At 42.9% G+C, this 17,308-nt stretch overlaps 1 protein-coding gene across 1 annotated transcript in view; it reads left to right on the plus strand.

Moving 5' to 3' along the window:
• Nucleotides 1-1,855: 1,855 nt before the first annotated feature.
• The window catches only part of LOC139536115 (pleckstrin homology domain-containing family A member 6-like), a 335,460-nt gene continuing 320,007 nt past the window's right edge, over nt 1,856-17,308 (plus strand). Inside the window, exon 1 of the mRNA XM_071336301.1 lies at nt 1,856-2,214. The gene's annotated coding sequence lies outside the window, so the exon portion shown is untranslated. The remainder of the gene's footprint in view (nt 2,215-17,308) is intronic.

Genomic DNA, 17,308 nt, shown 5'->3' on the forward strand with positions numbered 1-17,308 from the left:
TAGGAGGTCAAAACATGCACAGATGCAAACAGCTGTCAGAGACCAACAGGTCCACCTCCCCAAAACACCACAGGCCTAGAAAGGATTATAGAAAGATTAGCCTATTTTGGGGGGATTTCAGCCTCAATCCTAGAGGCACTCAAAATCAGGTAAGAGATGGGTGGCTAAATATATAGAGATAAACAAATCCTTCTACAGATCATTATGGATAGTGGATACATGGCAATCATTTTAATAGGATAAAACCAATGATGTACATATACAAACACTTGGATTTGTCAGTGGTATTTGTTTAAGATACTTATGCCCACAAGAGCGAGCTATATTATAAGTTATATATTTTTTGTAAAAAACTTTTTTTTTTATTGAAACACAATCTACAGCTCAACATTGACATTACATTCAGTCATCTGTTCCCATAGTTTTTTTGTAATGTTCCATTATCAACCAATAGAGGTCGCTCTTGCTTATAACAGGAGCGGACCAGTCGATCGACTGAGATGGAGATCTCAATTGCATACTGCGCACGCCCTCGTCTCCTTAAAACCTATTGGATGAGAAAGTCAGAGGTCCGTCCCCTCTGACCTTCTCCTGTAATGAGTTTTGAGAAGGAGACGAGGACGTGAGGAGATCTTCCCGAGGACTGTGCAACTGCTTTCTGCTTAAAACGATCATAATTGTGATTTGCTGCGTTACAACATGAGACATTTGCTTATTAATGAATTGACATGCATTGCAATAGCCTTTTTGCAAACCAAGTAGCATACAGTATGTGGTTATATTTATTATTTGTAGAAAACTGAAAAGGTGTAGGATAGGACTAAATGTTGATTGCTGGATGCAGATTTAATCCATTTAATCAATTTAATCAGTGTGTGGCTTTCACAGTTTTTGTGGTTGCATTATAAAAAATATGAAGAACCAATCAAATCTGAAACAGTTCAGTTGAGATTAGTCTATATTTTTGCATTTATGTGACCTGTGTGGCAAAGTCTGATCAAAGTCTGAGAACTCTATTCCTCTCCTGATATTCGGTGCTCCGCCTGCAGGTACATCCTGATATTCGGTGCTCCGCCTGCAGGTACATCCTGATATTCGGTGCTCCGCCTGCAGGTACATCCTGATATTCGGTGCTCCGCCTGCAGGTACATCCTGATATTCGGTGCTCCGCCTGCAGGTACATCCTGATATTCGGTGCTCCGCCTGCAGGTACATCCTGATATTCGGTGCTCCGCCTGCAGGTACATCCTGATATTCGGTGCTCCGCCTGCAGGTACATCCTGATATTCGGTGCTCCGCCTGCAGGTACATCCTGATATTCGGTGCTCCGCCTGCAGGTACATCCTGATATTCGGTGCTCCGCCTGCAGGTACATCCTGATATTCGGTGCTCCGCCTGCAGGTACATCCTGATATTCGGTGCTCCGCCTGCAGGTACATCCTGGCCATGGAAAAGTTCATCTGGGACTGGCCAATGCTGTCATCTCATTGGCTGAATGGAATGCCTGGAGGTGGTGCCTAGGAGGAGATTAAAGGCATGTCTCTCTCTAATGAAAGGGGAATTGAACAGCTGTGACGTTGCCACCCACCACCAATCCAGAGAGCACTCTCTCCCCTCCCTCCCTCTCCCCCTTCCTCTCTCCCCCTCCCTTGCTCTCTCTTCATCTCCCTCTCTCTCTATCTCCCCATCATCACTGCATACAGAATTACTGCCAGCCTGGATGGGGTCATGTGACATTTAAATACCCTGGGATTTTCAACTGGGCATGCTCCATTGTATCACTTGGCCGCTTCCCCTCCTCCTCTTCAACTCCTCCCTCTATCCGTCCCTCCTTTATTCATCCTTTCCTGAGGAGAGGATGCCTATTATTGTCCTGTATCCCTGCTGTCACGCTGGAGCCTGTAGTTACTGGGGCTACTGTCTCTAGCTGTATCTCTGTTTCTTTCTCTATGGTTCTCTGGCTGACAGAGAGCTGTCTTTACCCTGTACTGTGAGGGTGTGGAGGGATAGATAGTGTGTTATTCCTTGTTCCTCTCCCATCTCCTGATGTCTAACCGGACTGACTGACCGTCTGCTGCTCTCTGCTCTCTCCTAGATGGATGAATGGATAGATGTACATGGTTCTAGCCTGTCTGTCTAACACCCTCATTGACTAGCTGACTACAGAGGAAGAAGGAGGAGGGACACCGCAAACATCAATTCAGCAGGTGGCTGGTAAGGGACACGCAGATTCATAGTGTCTGTGTGCAGGCACCACCAGTGCATTTCCAACATGTCTTGACTTTATGGAAATAAGCAAGTTAGAGGGAGCACTAGTGTCTGCGTTACTGTGTCTGTGTTTCTGTGTTACTGTGACTGTTAGTATGACTGTGTGTCTGTGTGTATTTGCTTTTAAGTATACAGTGCAATTGCTGTGTGTTAATGTTGATGGTCATTGACTGTGTTTTTATTCCTGCACACAGACCGATGCTCTCTCATATTGCAGAGAGAGGGTTGGGTCAGAGAGGGCAGAGGTTGGCTGGTGGTTGAAGTAGTGGTTGGGTGGAGCTTGAGTTATGGTTGTGGCTAGGTTTGGGGGCTCAGATGTTTTGGGGTGAGGCCAGTTGCCAGGTTGTTGGTCCCAGTGTTGGAGCCCCACTGCAGATGGGCATAGTCTGTCAGTCAGGGACGCTAGCTAACACGCACGCACGCACGCACGCACGCACGCACGCACGCACGCACGCACGCACGCACGCACGCACGCACGCACGCACGCACGCACGCACGCACGCACGCACACACGCACGCACGCACACACACACACACACACACACACACACACACACACACACACACACACACACACACACACACACACACACACACACACACACACACACACACATTTACACAATACTTAAACACTCCCACAACAACACAGTACTGATTCCCACCAGTCTCCAGCATGTTGATATGTTAATGGGTGGCATTTTGCAGTGCTATGCTGTATGTTAAATGCCTCATGGCAGGACTAAGCCCATCCAATCCCAACCAAGCCAGGCACGGCCAATCTGAGCCAAAGCAGGGGGGGATGAGGTGGACTTTGATTCAGAGGATAAGCGTGATTGACTTCAACAGGCATCCCTCGTGTGTGTGTGTGTGTGTGTGTGTGTGTGTGTGTGTGTGTGTGTGTGTGTGTGTGTGTGTGTGTGTGTGTGTGTGTGTGTGTGTGTGTGTGTGTGTGTGTGTGTGTGTGTGTGTGTGTGTGTGTGTGTGTGAATGAGTCTCCAGGTGTCTGATTAACATTGGCATTAATACACCCTGACAGTGACTGAGGAATTAGACTGACCTGTTAATGCCTGTTTTAGCGTTAGGGTATTGTAGTGTGTGTGTTTTGTCTATGAGACCCTGGCAGTTGCCGGCAATTGAGGTGCTTCCGATTTGCTTTTCTATGAATGCATGTGGATGGAAACACACACACATATGCTCACGCACACAGACTGTACACACACAGTCTTGTACAGCTAACCGTGAGGGGACACACAATTTAGTCCCATTCAAAATCCTATTTTCAGTAACCCTTAACCCTAAACCTAACCTGAACTCTTACCCTAACCCCAATCCCAAAACCTTGTGGGGACTAACAAAATGTCCTCAGTTGGTCAATTTTTTATTTGTTTACTATTCTGGTGGGGAATTCTGGTCCCCACAAGAATAGTTAAACACGTCATCACACACACACACGTCTTCCTGTCTCTTGGCAGGTCACACTATGTTCTGATGGTGATTCCTAGCACTCTGCCAGCGTGTGGCCTGAAATAATGCCCAAAATAGAGCCGTGATTTTGATTGACGTCCCTCTCCTCTGTTTGGCTCTCTCTTCATTCTCATCTATCTATCTATCTATCTATCTATCTATCTATCTATCTATCTATATCTATCTATCTATCTATCTATCTATCTATCTATCTATCTATCTAAAATTGAAGTCGGAAGTTTACATACACTTAGGTTGGAGTCATTAAAAATAGTTTTTCAACCACTCCACAAATTTCTTGTTAACAAACTATAGTTTTGGCAAGTCGGTTAGGACATCGACTTTGTGCATGACACAAGTAATTTTCCAACAATTGTTTACAGACAGATTATTTCACTTATACTTCACTGTATCACAATTCCAGTGGGTCAGAAGTTTACATACACTAAGTTCACTGTGCCTTTAAACAGCTTGGAAAATTACAGAAGATGATGTCATGGCTTTAGAAGCTTCTGATAGGCTAATTGACATCATTTGAGTCAATTGGAGGTGTACCTGTGGGACCACATAGCTGTCATACCGCTCAGGAAGGAGACGCGTTCTGTCTCCTAGAGATGAACGTACTTCGGTGCGAAAAGTGCAAATCAATCCCAGAACAACAGCAAAGGACCTTGTGAAGATGCTGGAGGAAACAGGTACAAAGTATCTATGTCCACAGTAAAACGAGTCCTATATCGACATAACCTGAAAGGCCGCTCAGCACGGAAGAAGCCACTGCTTCAAAACCGCCATAAAAAAGCCAGACTATGGTTTGCAACTGCACATGGGGACAAAGATCGTACTCTGGTCTGATGAAAAACAAATACAACTGTTTGGCCTTAATAGCCATCGTTATGTTTGGAGGAAACAGGGGGAGGCTTGCAAGCCGAAGAACACCATCCCAACCGTGAAGCACGGGGGTAGCAGCATTATGTTGTGGGGGTGCTTTGCTGCAGGAGGGACTGGTGCACTTCACAAAATAGATGGCATCATGAGGAGGAAATTTATGTGGATATATTGAAGCAACATCTCAAGACATCAGTCAGGAAGTTAAAGCTTGGTCGCAAATGTATCTTCCAAATGGACAATGACCCCAAGCATACTTCCAAAGTTGTGGCAAAATGGCTTAAGGACAACAAAGTCAAGGTATTGGAGTGGCCATCACAAAGCCCTGACATCAATCCCATAGAAAATGTGTTGGCAGAACTGAAAAAGCATGTGCGAGCAAGGAGGCCTACAAACCTGACTCAGTTACACCAGCTCTGTCAGGAGGAATGGGCCAAAATTCACCCAACTTATTGTGGGAAGCTTGTGGAAGGCCAACCAAAGTGTTTGACCCAAGTTAAACAATTTAAAGGCAATGCTACCAAATACTAATTGAGTGGATGTAAACTTCTGACACTGGGAATGTGATGAAAGAAATAAAAGCTGAAATAAATAAATCATTCTCTCTACTATACATTCTTAAAATAAAGTGGTGATCCTAACTGACCTAAGACAGGGAATTTTTACTAGGATTCAAAGTCAGGAATTTTGAAAAACGGAGTTTAAATGTATTTGGCTAAGGTGTATGTAAACTCTGACTTCAACTGTATCTATCTTTCTCTCTCTCTCTCTTGCTCTCTCTCTCTATTGCTCTCTCTCTTGCTCTCTCTCTCCCCTCACTGTTTCTTTCCCCCTATCTCTCCTACTGTGTGCTGTTTGCTGTGTGTTGATTGGTTTGTAGATAATATAACTGTTATCCTGCATCCCTATTGGTTGACCAAGTGTTGTTTCCCTGTGATGACTGCAAGATGTTGTTTGTTATGGTTGTTCTGAACTGTGTGTGTGTGTGTGTGTGTGTGTTTAAGCAGGGAGTGGGGTTATTGCCGCAGTGCTTGCTTTCTGCACCCGATTTGGAGAGTGAGCTAAGGAGACTGGCAGAGGGTGTGATCAGAAATTTAAGCACGTATCAGTGCACACACACACAAACAGGCACACGCACACACGCACACATACTGCGTGCTTGTAGTGTTTCAGTAGAATACTGAGCAGGGTGGAGTGAATACTGTGTTTCAGTAGAATACTGAGCAGGGTGGAGTGAATACTGTGTTTCAGTAGAATACTGAGCAGGGTGGAGTGAATACTGTGTTTCAGTAGAATACTGAGCAGGGTGGAGTGAATACTGTGTTTCTCTGCAGAGCACTGCTGCAGAACTACAACGCCAGCTACCCCCCCCCTCTCTCTTTCTCTCTCTCTCCCTCCCCCTCTCTTTCTTTCTCTCTGTGTTTGAGAGGTTGTAGTATATGTGTTTGAGAGGTTGTAGTATATGTGTTTGAGAGGTTGTAGTATGTGTTTGAGAGGTTGTAGTAATATGTGTTTGAGAGGTTGTAGTAATATGTGTTTGAGAGGTTGTAGTATGTGTTTGAGAGGTTGTGGTATATGTGTTTGAGAGGTTGTAGTATATGTGTTTGAGAGGCTGTGGTATATGTGTTTGAGAGGCTGTGGTATATGTGTTTGAGAGGTTGTAGTATATGTGTTTGAGAGGGATGTGGTATATGTGTTTGAGGGGATGTGGTATATGTTTTTTCTGCCCGCAAATGTTCAATGGGATTGAGGTCAGGGCTTTGTGATGGCCACCTGAATACCTTGACTTTGTTGTCCTTAAGCCATTTTGCCACAACTTTGGAAGTATTACGCTTGGGGTCATTGTCCATGTGGAAGACCCATTTGCGACCAAGCTTTAACTTCCTGACTGATGTCTTGAGATGTTGCTTCAATATATCCACATAATTTTCCTCATGATGCCATCTCATTTGTGAAGTGAACCAGCCCCTCCTGCAGCAAGCACCCCTACAACATGATGCTGCCACCCTCGTGCTTCACGGTTGGGATGGTGTTCTTCAGCTTGCAAGCCTCCCCCGTTTTCTTCCAAACATAACGATGGTTTTTATAGCCAAATAGTTCTATTTTTGTTTCATCAGACCAGAGGACATTTCTCCAAAAAGTAAAATCTTTGTCCCCATGTGCAGTTGCAAACCATAGTCTGGCTTTTTTATGGTGGTTTTGGAGCAGTGGCTTCTTCCGTGCTGAGCGGCCTTTCAGGTTATGTCGATATAGGACTCGTTTTACTATGGATATAGATACTTTTGTACCTGTTTCCTCCAGCATCTTCACAGGGTCCTTTGCTGTTGTTCTGGGATTGATTTGCACTTTTCGCACCAAAGTACGTTCATCTCTAGGAGACAGAACTCGTCTCCTTCCTGAGCGGTATGATGGCTGCCTGGTCCCATGGTGTTTATACTTGCGTACTATTGTTTGTACAGATGAACGTGGTACCTTCAGGCATTTGGAAATTGCTCCCAAGGATGAACCAGACTTGTGGAGGCCTACACCTTTTTTCTGAGGTCTTGGCTGATTGCTTTTGATTTTCCCATGAGTTTGAAGGTAGGCCTTGAAATACATCCACAGGTACACCTCCAATTTACTTAAATGATGTCAATTAGCCTATCAGAAGCTTCGAAAGCCATGACATCATTTTCTGGAATTTTCCAAGCTGTTTAAAGGCACAGTGAACTTAGTGTATGTAAACTTCTGACCCACTGGAATTGTGATACAGTGAAGTATAAGTGAAATAATCTGTCTGTAAACAATTGTTGGAAAATTACTTGTGTCATGCACAAAGTCGATGTCCTAACCGACTTGCCAAAACTATAGTTTGTGAACAAGAAATTTGTGGAGTGGTTGAAAAACAAGTTTTAATGACTCCAACCTAAGTGTATGTAAACTTCCGACTTCAACTGTATGTGTTTGAGAGGTTGTGGTATATGTGTTTGAGAGGTTGTGGTATATGTGTTTGAGAGGTTTTAATATATGTGTTTGGAGGGATGTGGGATATACATCATTGTATATACAGAAGTATGTGGACACCCCCTCAATTAGTAGATACGGCTGTTTCAGCCACACCAAATCAAATGTATTTATATAGCCCTTCTTACATCAGCTGATATCTCAAAGTGCTGTACAGAAACCCAGCCTAAAACCCCAAACAGCAAGCAATGCAGGTGTTAGAAGCACGGTGGCTAGGAAAAACTCCCTAGAAAGGCCAAAACCTAGGAAGAAACCTAGAGAGGAACCAGGCTATGAGGGGTGGCCAGTCCTCTTCTGGCTGTGCCGGGTGGATATTATAACAGAACATGGCCAAGATGTTTAAATGTTCATAAATGACCAGCATGGTCAAAAAATAATCATCACAGTAGTTGTCGAGGGTGCAACAAGTCAGCACCTCAGGAGTAAATGTCAGTTGGCTTTTCATAGCCGTTCATTGAGAGTATCTCTACCGCTCCTGCTGTCTCTAGAGAGTTGAAAACAGCAGGTCTGGGACAGGTAGCACGTCCGGTGAACAGGTCAGGGTTCCATAGCTGCAGGCAGAAAAGTTGAAACTGGAGCAGCAGCACAGCCAGGTGGACTGGGGACAGCAAGGAGTCATCATGCCAGGTAGTCCTGAGGCATGGTCCTAGGGCTCAGGTCCTCCGAGAGAGAGAATTAGAGAATTAGAGAGAGCATACTTTAATTGACACAGAACACCGGATAAGACAGGAGAAGTACTCCAGATATAACAGACTGACCCTAGCCCCCCGACACATAAACTACTGCAGCATAAATACTGGAGGCTGAGACAGGAGGGGTCAGGAGACACTGTGGCCCCATCTGATGACACCCCCGGACAGGGCCAAACAGGCAGGATATAACTCCACCGACTTTGCGAAAGCACTGCCCCCACACCACTAGAGGGATATCTTCAACCACCAACTTACCATCCTGAGACAAGGCCGAGCATAGCCCACAAAGATCTCCGCCACGGCACAACTCAAGGGGGGGCGCCACACCCATTGCTTACAGGTGTATAAAATTGACCACACCACCATGCAATCTCCATAGACAAACATTGGCAGTAGAATGTCCCGTACTGAAGAGCTCAGTGACTTTAAATGTGGCACCATCATAGGATGCCATCTTTCCAACAAGTCAGTTCATCACATTTCTGCCCTGCTAGAGCTTCCCCAATCAATTGTAAGTGCTGTTATTGTGATGTGGAAACGTCTAGGAGCAATAACGGTTCAGTCACGAAGTGGTAGGCCACACAAACTCACAGAACGGGACAGCCGAGTGCTGAAGCGCATAGCAACACTCAATTCCAAACTGCCTCTGGAAGCAACATCAGCACAAGAACTGTTCGTCAGGAGCTTCATGAAATGGGTTTCCATGGCCGAGCAGCTGGACACAAGCCTAAGATCACCATGCACAATGCCAAGCGTCGAATGGAGTGGTGTAAAGCTCCCCGTCATTGGACTCTGGAGCAGTGGAAACGCGTTCTCTGGAGTGATGAATCACGATTCACCATTTGGCAGCCTGACGGACTAATCTGGGTTTGGCAGATGCCAGAAGAACTTTAAATGTCCGAATGCATAGTGTCAACTGTAAAGTTTAGTGGAGGAGGAATAATGGTCTGGGGCTGTTTTTCATGTTTCGGGCTAGGTGCCTTAGTTCCAGTGAAGGGAAATTTTAACGTTACAGAATACAATGACATTCTAGACAATTCTGTGCTTCCAACTTTGTGGCAACAGTTTGGGGAAGGCCCTTCCCTATTTCACCCCCATGCTCAAAGCAAGGTCCATACAGAAATTGTTTGTCGAGATCGGTGTGGAAGAACTTGACTGCCCTGCACAGAGCACTGACCTCAACCCCATCGAACACCTTTGAGATGAATTGGAACGCCGACTGTAAACCAGGCCTAATCGCCCATCATCAGTGGCCAATCTCACTAATGCTCTTGTGGCTGAATGGAAGCAAATCCCCACAGCAATGTTCCAATATCTAGTGGAAAGCCTTTCCAGAAGAGTGGAGGCTGTTATAGCAGCAACGGGGGGGGCAACTCCATATCAATGCCCATGATTTTGGAATGAGATGTTCGATGAGTAGGTGTCCACATACTCTTGGTCATGTCGTGTAGTGTGTGTGTATATATATATATATATACACTGCTCAAAAAAATAAAGGGAACACTTAAACAACACAATGTAACTCCAAGTCAATCACACTTCTGTGATATCAAACTGTCCACTTAGGAAGCAACACTGATTGACAATAAATTTCACATGCTGTTGTGCAAATGGAATAGACAAAAGGTGGAAATTATAGGCAATTAGCAAGACACCCCCAAAAAAGGAGTGATTCTGCAGGTGGTGACCACAGACCACTTCTCAGTTCCTATGCTTCCTGGCTGATGTTTTGGTCACTTTTGAATGCTGGCGGTGCTCTCACTCTAGTGGTAGCATGAGACGGAGTCTACAACCCACACAAGTGGCTCAGGTAGTGCAGTTCATCCAGGATGGCACATCAATGCGAGCTGTGGCAAAAAGGTTTGCTGTGTCTGTCAGCGTAGTGTCCAGAGCATGGAGGCGCTACCAGGAGACAGGCCAGTACATCAGGAGACGTGGAGGAGGCCGTAGGAGGGCAACAACCCAGCAGCAGGACCGCTACCTCCGCCTTTGTGCAAGGAGGTGCACTGCCAGAGCCCTGCAAAATGACCTCCAGCAGGCCACAAATGTGCATGTGTCTGCTCAAACGGTCAGAAACAGACTCCATGAGGGTGGTATGAGGGCCCGACGTCCACAGGTGGGGGTTGTGCTGACAGCCCAACACCGTGCAGGACGTTTGGCATTTGCCAGAGAACACCAAGATTGGCAAACCTTTGAGTCATGAGAGGTAAAGAGGTAGATGAAGAAAGAATAAGGATAGAAGGATGGTTTCCCTTGCAACGAAACAGGGATAAACATACCTGAATTTGTCCAATAGAAATGCTTGTTTGCAACTGTTGGACTAATGATTACACCCTAGATCAGCTAGATGCAGGCAAGAGCGTGCAAAGATATATTGAATGTGTCACTGTCTGTCCATGTGTAACGGTCTGTCTTCTCAACCTGTGTGGACCTACGTTGTAGCAACCTCATGATGTTTATAGGGAACATTTGAGTATCATGTAGTAGCCTAAACCTATCACTGTTACATTGAACTGGGTGAATGGAATATAAATGACATTCATCTAATGCTGTAATAGAAATAAGGTCCTCCCTAATCTTAAATGGCACCAACCGCCACTGGTGTGCATCTGTTATCCACACCAGCAGGCGTCTGTCTGAGTGGAGCTGTCTGGTGAACTTCACATTTACTGTCCTTATCAGTCAGCACCCCTCCTATCTAATGTCATTAGAGTGTGTGTGTCTGAGACAAGGTATATCTCTTAATGTAATGTAATTAATTAATCTGCATTCTACTTATGTCTTCCTAGATCTGTACATCTTTGTTTGTGTGTGTGTGTTAAGTGTGAATCTATTTTCTCTGATGAATTCCCGAGCAGGCGGTAGGGATTAAAGGGTTGGTTAAGCCTCATCCACCTGAAGCCCCCCCGGGTGTTACCATAGCAACCCTTTAAGTAAGTGACGCCGGGCAAACCCTCCATCTTGGGAGAGGAAGGAAGGACAAAAGATACAGGGAAGAGAGAGAGGGAAAGAGAAGGAGAGGTGAAGAGAGAGGGAAGGTGTCTGGACAGTGGGGATGGGGGAGGGTGTGTGAGGCGCAAAGAGAAAAACAAGAGATGGGGAAGATATCCCCTGTGGGGAAGAGAGGTAAAGAGGTAGATGAAGAAAGAATAAGGATAGAAGGATGGTTTCCCACGGGAGGGATAAAGGAAGCGAGATAGTGGGAGGGATGAAGGGGGTGATCATCCAAACCAATGAAATTCTATTTGTCACATGCTTTGTAAACAATAGGTGTAGACTAACAGTGACATTCTTACTTACAGGCCCTTCCCAACAATGCAGAGAAATAATAGAAAAATAATAACAGGAGTAGTAAATACATAATGAGTAATGATAACTTTGCTATATACACGGGGTAGCAGTACCAAGTCGATGTGCAGGGGTACGAGGTAATTGAGGTAGATACAGCGCTTTACTAAGTATTTACACCACTTGACTTTTTCCCTACATTTTGTTGTGTTACAGCCTGAATTTAAAATAGAATAAATTGAGATTTTTTCTGTCACTGGCCTACACAGAATACCCCATAATGTCAAAGTGAAATGATGTTTTTCTAAGTTTTTACAAATTAATTAAAAATAAAAAGCTGAAATGTCTTGATTCAATAAATATTAAACCTCTTTGTTATGGCAAAGTTCAATCATAGCGCTTGATGGTTTTTGCGACTGCACTTGAAGAAACTTTCAAAGTTCTTGTCAATTTCCGGATTGACTGACCTTCATGTCTTAAAGGATTAAATTGTCATTGATCTTTGCTTATTTGAGCTGTTCTTGCCATAATATGGACTTGGTCTTTTATCAAATAGGGATATATTCTGTATACCAACTCTACCTTGTCACACTACAACTGATTGGCTCAAATGCATTAAGAAGGAAAGAAATTCCCAAAATTCACTTTTAACAAGGCACACCTGTTAATTGAAATGCATTCTAGGTGATTACCTCATGAAGCTGGTTGAGAGAATGCCAAGAGTGTGCAAAGCTGTCTTCAAGGCAAAGGGTGGCTATTTTGAAGAATCTCAAATATAAAATATATTTTGATTTGTTTAACACTTTTTTGGTTACTACATGATTCCATGTGTGTTATTTCATAGTTTTGATGTCTTCACTATTATTCTACAAAGTAGAAAATAGTAAAAATAAAGAAAAACCCTTGAATGAGTAGGTGTGTCCAAACTTTTAACTGGTACTGTATATGGAGATAGTTTTGTGCCTAAAAACATGTAGAAAATAAATACAATTGTTTCCTGATCTTTCTTATATCTCTCAGATATAGGACAGACACTTCAGAACAAACTTCCTTAAGATTTTTTTGGGGGGACTATGTTGTTCCATGTAGTGAATCTGTTATTCAATGTGTTTCTATGGGCTAATAGCAGTAAGGCCAAAATCAAAGTTTCATCAAATGTTTTAATTATTAAGGGGTCTTAAAATTAGAAATCAAATAGCTAAATGATCCTTGGTATGACCATCATAAAACAATTCCATATGTTAGCTTAGTAGAACCCCCCCCCCCCCCCCCCCCCTTAGACAGGGCTTAAACTCTAGAGCATGGGTGTCAAACTCTGGCCCGCGATGGCCCGCGGGGTAATTATATTTGGCCCGCGAGACAATACCAAATTACTACTAGAGCTGGCCCGCCGGTATTATACAGCGCATTCACCGCTAATACTACGAATCCCATAATGCTCTGCTGTTGTTTTCGCGCGCCAATCAGGACAGGACCCAGAAACGCCCTCTCCTCTGTGACAGTAGTCATAGCAACATAGACGCTACAACTGTCAGCGCGCTATCCCTTCCCAAAAATGGCGAAAAGAAAGGCAGAAAACAGGAGCTTTCTGAACAAGTGGGAGGCAGAATATCTGTCTACATATGTAAAAGACAAACCTGTTTGTCTTGTTTGTGGAGTCAACGTGGCTGTAAGTAAGGAGTACAACATTAGACGACACTATGAAACGAAACACCATTGACAAATACAAGGACCTGGACATGACTCAAAGGAGCCAGAAAGTAGAGGAGATGAAAATAAGTTTGGTTTCACAACAGAATATGTTCAAAAAAGCCACATCACAAAGTGCTGGCTTGGGCACATCAGATTAGATCAGTGTGCAATAATTAACGTTTTCTTTGTGCACTTTTTCTTGCTACAAGGCATGGGCTTGAATGGTTGATTGATTTATTATCATTTTATTTGTAAAATTATTAGTCAGTGGAAAAAGTTTATTTTGGTATTTAAATCAGAAGGCTGCAAATAGAAAAGAGGCATACGATTTTTATTTACATTTTATTTATTTAATAAATGAATGCCATTGATGTGTTTTTTCATTTGAAATTCGATTTTGCATGTCTCCACTATTAAATTATATATTGTATGGTAATAAGCGATGCTTGTTCCATATTCAATGTTAAAGCAAAACTTGTTTGGGTCCATATTAAAAGGTTAATTTGTTCAATGTTGGCCCGCGACTTTGTTCAGGTTTTACATTTTGGCCCACTGGGTATTTGAGTTTGACACCCCTGCTCTAGAGGGTTAAGCCCCCCTCCCCCATACATACTACTGAGAGAAATTAGACCCTCTCAATGCACTGTGTGTGTGGGTCTTTGTTTACTGTATGTCTATATCCATGTATTTTGTCTGCTCCTCCTCCCATGTGCTGTGTGTGTTATTCATTCTGGAACAGACTGCAGGCTCTCTCTCTCTCTCTCTCTCTCTGTGTGTGTCTGCGTGCGTGCTTGTGAGCGTGTGTGTGTGAGTGAGAAAGAAAGAAAGAGATGGGGTGTGCGGCGACAGAGCAGGTGGTGTATCAGGGGACCTGCCAAATGCGAAGCGGGCTGCACACAGAAAGTGTGTGTGCTTGTGTATGTTCATCTCTCACCTTCCTCTCGTTCTTACACAACAGTCTAGTCTCAGGATATCCATCTCTAAAATAGAGTACGATACCACCTAGGATGCATTTCAAAAGTGTAACCTTGTCTCCCCTCCTTCATCTGCACTGCTATGAAACTAATATTATATTATTCAATTTCAACGATCATTAGATTGATAAGCATTACACGCACCTTTCATATATTTTCAGACAATGCAGAGGAAGGAGACGAGGAGAGTAGTGTGTGTGTGTGAGTGCGTGTAAGTAAATGAAGGGGTGTGAAGAAGACAATCTGCTGCAGTCTTCACTGAGAACAGTCTTTCTATCTCTTTCATCTGTCTGTCTGTTGGCTGTGTAGCTGATTCTGCTAGAGGGGAGTGGGTTAGGAGATAGGGAGGCATTGACAAGCCTGCTCCCTCTCAGTTTCTGGGTGGCGAGGGCTCGTACAAACACTCTTTGATTTCCCCAGCCTTCTTAACCCTAAGCTTATTTGCATAGTGAATAAGTACACAGTGAATAGTCACATTGTGGTAGAATGGAGGCAGGTTGATGTTGCCCCCCTCCGGCTGTTGCAGTTTAGTGATTGTAGAAGTTTAATGACTGTAGCCGTTTAATGACTGTAGCAGTTTAATGACTGTAGAAGTTTAATGACTGTAGAAGTTTATTGACTGTAGAAGATTATTGACTGTAGAAGTTTAATGATTGTAGAAGTTTAATGACTGTAGCAGTTTAATGACTGTAGAAGTTTAGTGACTGTAGCAGTTTAATGACTGTAGCAGTTTATTGACTGTAGAAGTTTAATGATTGTAGAAGTTTAATGACTGTAGAAGTTTAATGACTGTAGCAGTTTAATGACTGTAGCAGTTTAATGATTGTAGAAGTTTAATGATTGTAGAAGTTTAGTGATTGTAGAAGTTTAGTGACTGTAGCAGTTTAATGACTGTAGCAGTTTAATGATTGTAGCAGTTTAATGACTGTAGCAGTTTAATGACTAGCAGTTTAATGACTGTAGAAGTTTAATGACTGTAGAAGTTTAATGACTGTAGAAGTTTAATGACTGTAGCAGTTTAATGACTGTAGCAGTTTAATGATTGTAGAAGTTTAATGACTGTAGCAGTTTAATGACTGTAGCAGTTTAATGACTGTAGCAGTTTAATGACTGTAGCAGTTTAATGACTGTAGCAGTTTAATGACTAGCAGTTTAATGACTGTAGAAGTTTAATGATTGTAGAAGTTTAATGACTGTAGCAGTTTAATGACTGTAGAAGTTTAATGACTGTAGAAGTTTAATGACTGTGGCAGTTTAATGACTGTAGCAGTTTAGTGACTGTAGCAGTTTAGTGATTGTAGAAGTTTAATGACTGTAGAAGTTTAATGACTGTAGCGGTTTAATGACTGTAGCGGTTTAATGACTGTAGCGGTTTAGTGACTGTAGAAGTTTAATGACTGTAGAAGTTTAATGACTGTAGCAGTTTAATGACTGTAACAATTTGATGACTGTAGCAGTTTGATGACTGTAGCCGTTTGATGACTGTAGCAGTTTGATGACTGTAGAAGTTTAATGACTGTAGCCATTTAATGACTGTAGAAGTTTAATGACTGTAGCCGTTTACTGACCGTAGCAGTTTAATGACTGTGGCAGTTTAATGACTGTGGCAGTTTAATGACTGTAGCAGTTTGATGACTGTAGCAGTTTGATGACTGTAGCAGTTTGATGACTGTAGCAGTTTGATGTCTGTAGCAGTTTGATGACTGTAGCAGTTTAATGACTGTAGCAGTTTGATGACTGTAGCAGTTTGATGACTGTAGCAGTTTGATGACTGTAGCAGTTTGATGACTGTAGCCGTTTAATGACTGTAGCCGTTTAATGACTGTAGCAGTTTTAATGACTGTAGCAGTTTAATGACTGTAGCAGTTTAATGACTGTGGCAGTTTAATGACTGTGGCAGTTTAATGACTGTAGAAGTTTAATGACTGTAGCAGTTTAATGACTGTAGCAGTTTAATGACTGTAGCAGTTTAATGACTGTAGAAGTTTGATGACTGTAGCAGTTTGATGACTGTAGCAGTTTAATGACTGTAGCAGTTTAATGACTGTAGCAGTTTAATGACTGTAGCAGTTTAATGACTGTAGCAGTTTAATGACTGTAGCAGTTTGTTGACTGTAGCAGTTTAATGACTGTAGCCGTTTGATGACTGTAGCCGTTTAATGACTGTAGCAGTTTAATAACTGTAGCCGTTTGATGACTGTAGCAGTTTAATGACTGTAGAAGTTTAATGACTGTAGCAGTTTGATGACTGTAGCAGTTTAATGACTGTAGCAGTTTGATGACGGTAGCAGTTTAATGACTGTAGCAGTTTGATGACTGTAGCAGTTTAATGACTGTAGCAGTTTGATGACTGTAGCCGTTTGATGACTGTAGCCGTTTAATGACTGTAGCAGTTTAATGACTGTAGCCGTTTGATGACTGTAGCAGTTTGATGACTGTGGCAGTTTAATGACTGTGGCAGTTTAATGACTGTAGCAATGACTGTAGCAGTTTGATGACTGTAGCAGTTTGATGACTGTAGCAGTTTGATGACTGTAGCAGTTTGATGACTGTAGAAGTTTAATGACTGTAGAAGTTTAATGACTGCAGCCGTTTAATGACTGTAGAAGTTTAATGACTGTAGAAGTTTAATGACTGTAGCCGTTTAATGACTGTAGAAGTATAATGACTGTAGCCGTTTAATGACTGTAGAAGTTTAATGACTGTAGAAGTTTAATGACTGTAGAAGTTTAATGACTGTAGAAGTTTAATGACTGTAGCCGTTTAATGACTGTAGAAGTTTAATGACTGTAGAAGTTTAATGACTGTAGCAGTTTGATGACTGTAGCAGTTTGATGACTGTAGAAGTTTAATGACTGAAGAAGTTTAATGACTGTAGCCGTTTGATGACTGTAGAAGTTTAATGACTGTAGAAGTTTAATGACTGTAGCCGTTTAATGACTGTAGCAGTTTGATGACTGTAGCAGTTTGATGACTGTAGCAGTTTGATGACTGTAGCAGTTTAATGACTGTAGCCGTTTAATGACTGTAGCAGTTTAA

This window comes from Salvelinus alpinus, chromosome 12 (genome assembly GCF_045679555.1).
Source record: "Salvelinus alpinus chromosome 12, SLU_Salpinus.1, whole genome shotgun sequence".
NCBI lineage: Eukaryota > Metazoa > Chordata > Actinopteri > Salmoniformes > Salmonidae > Salvelinus > Salvelinus alpinus.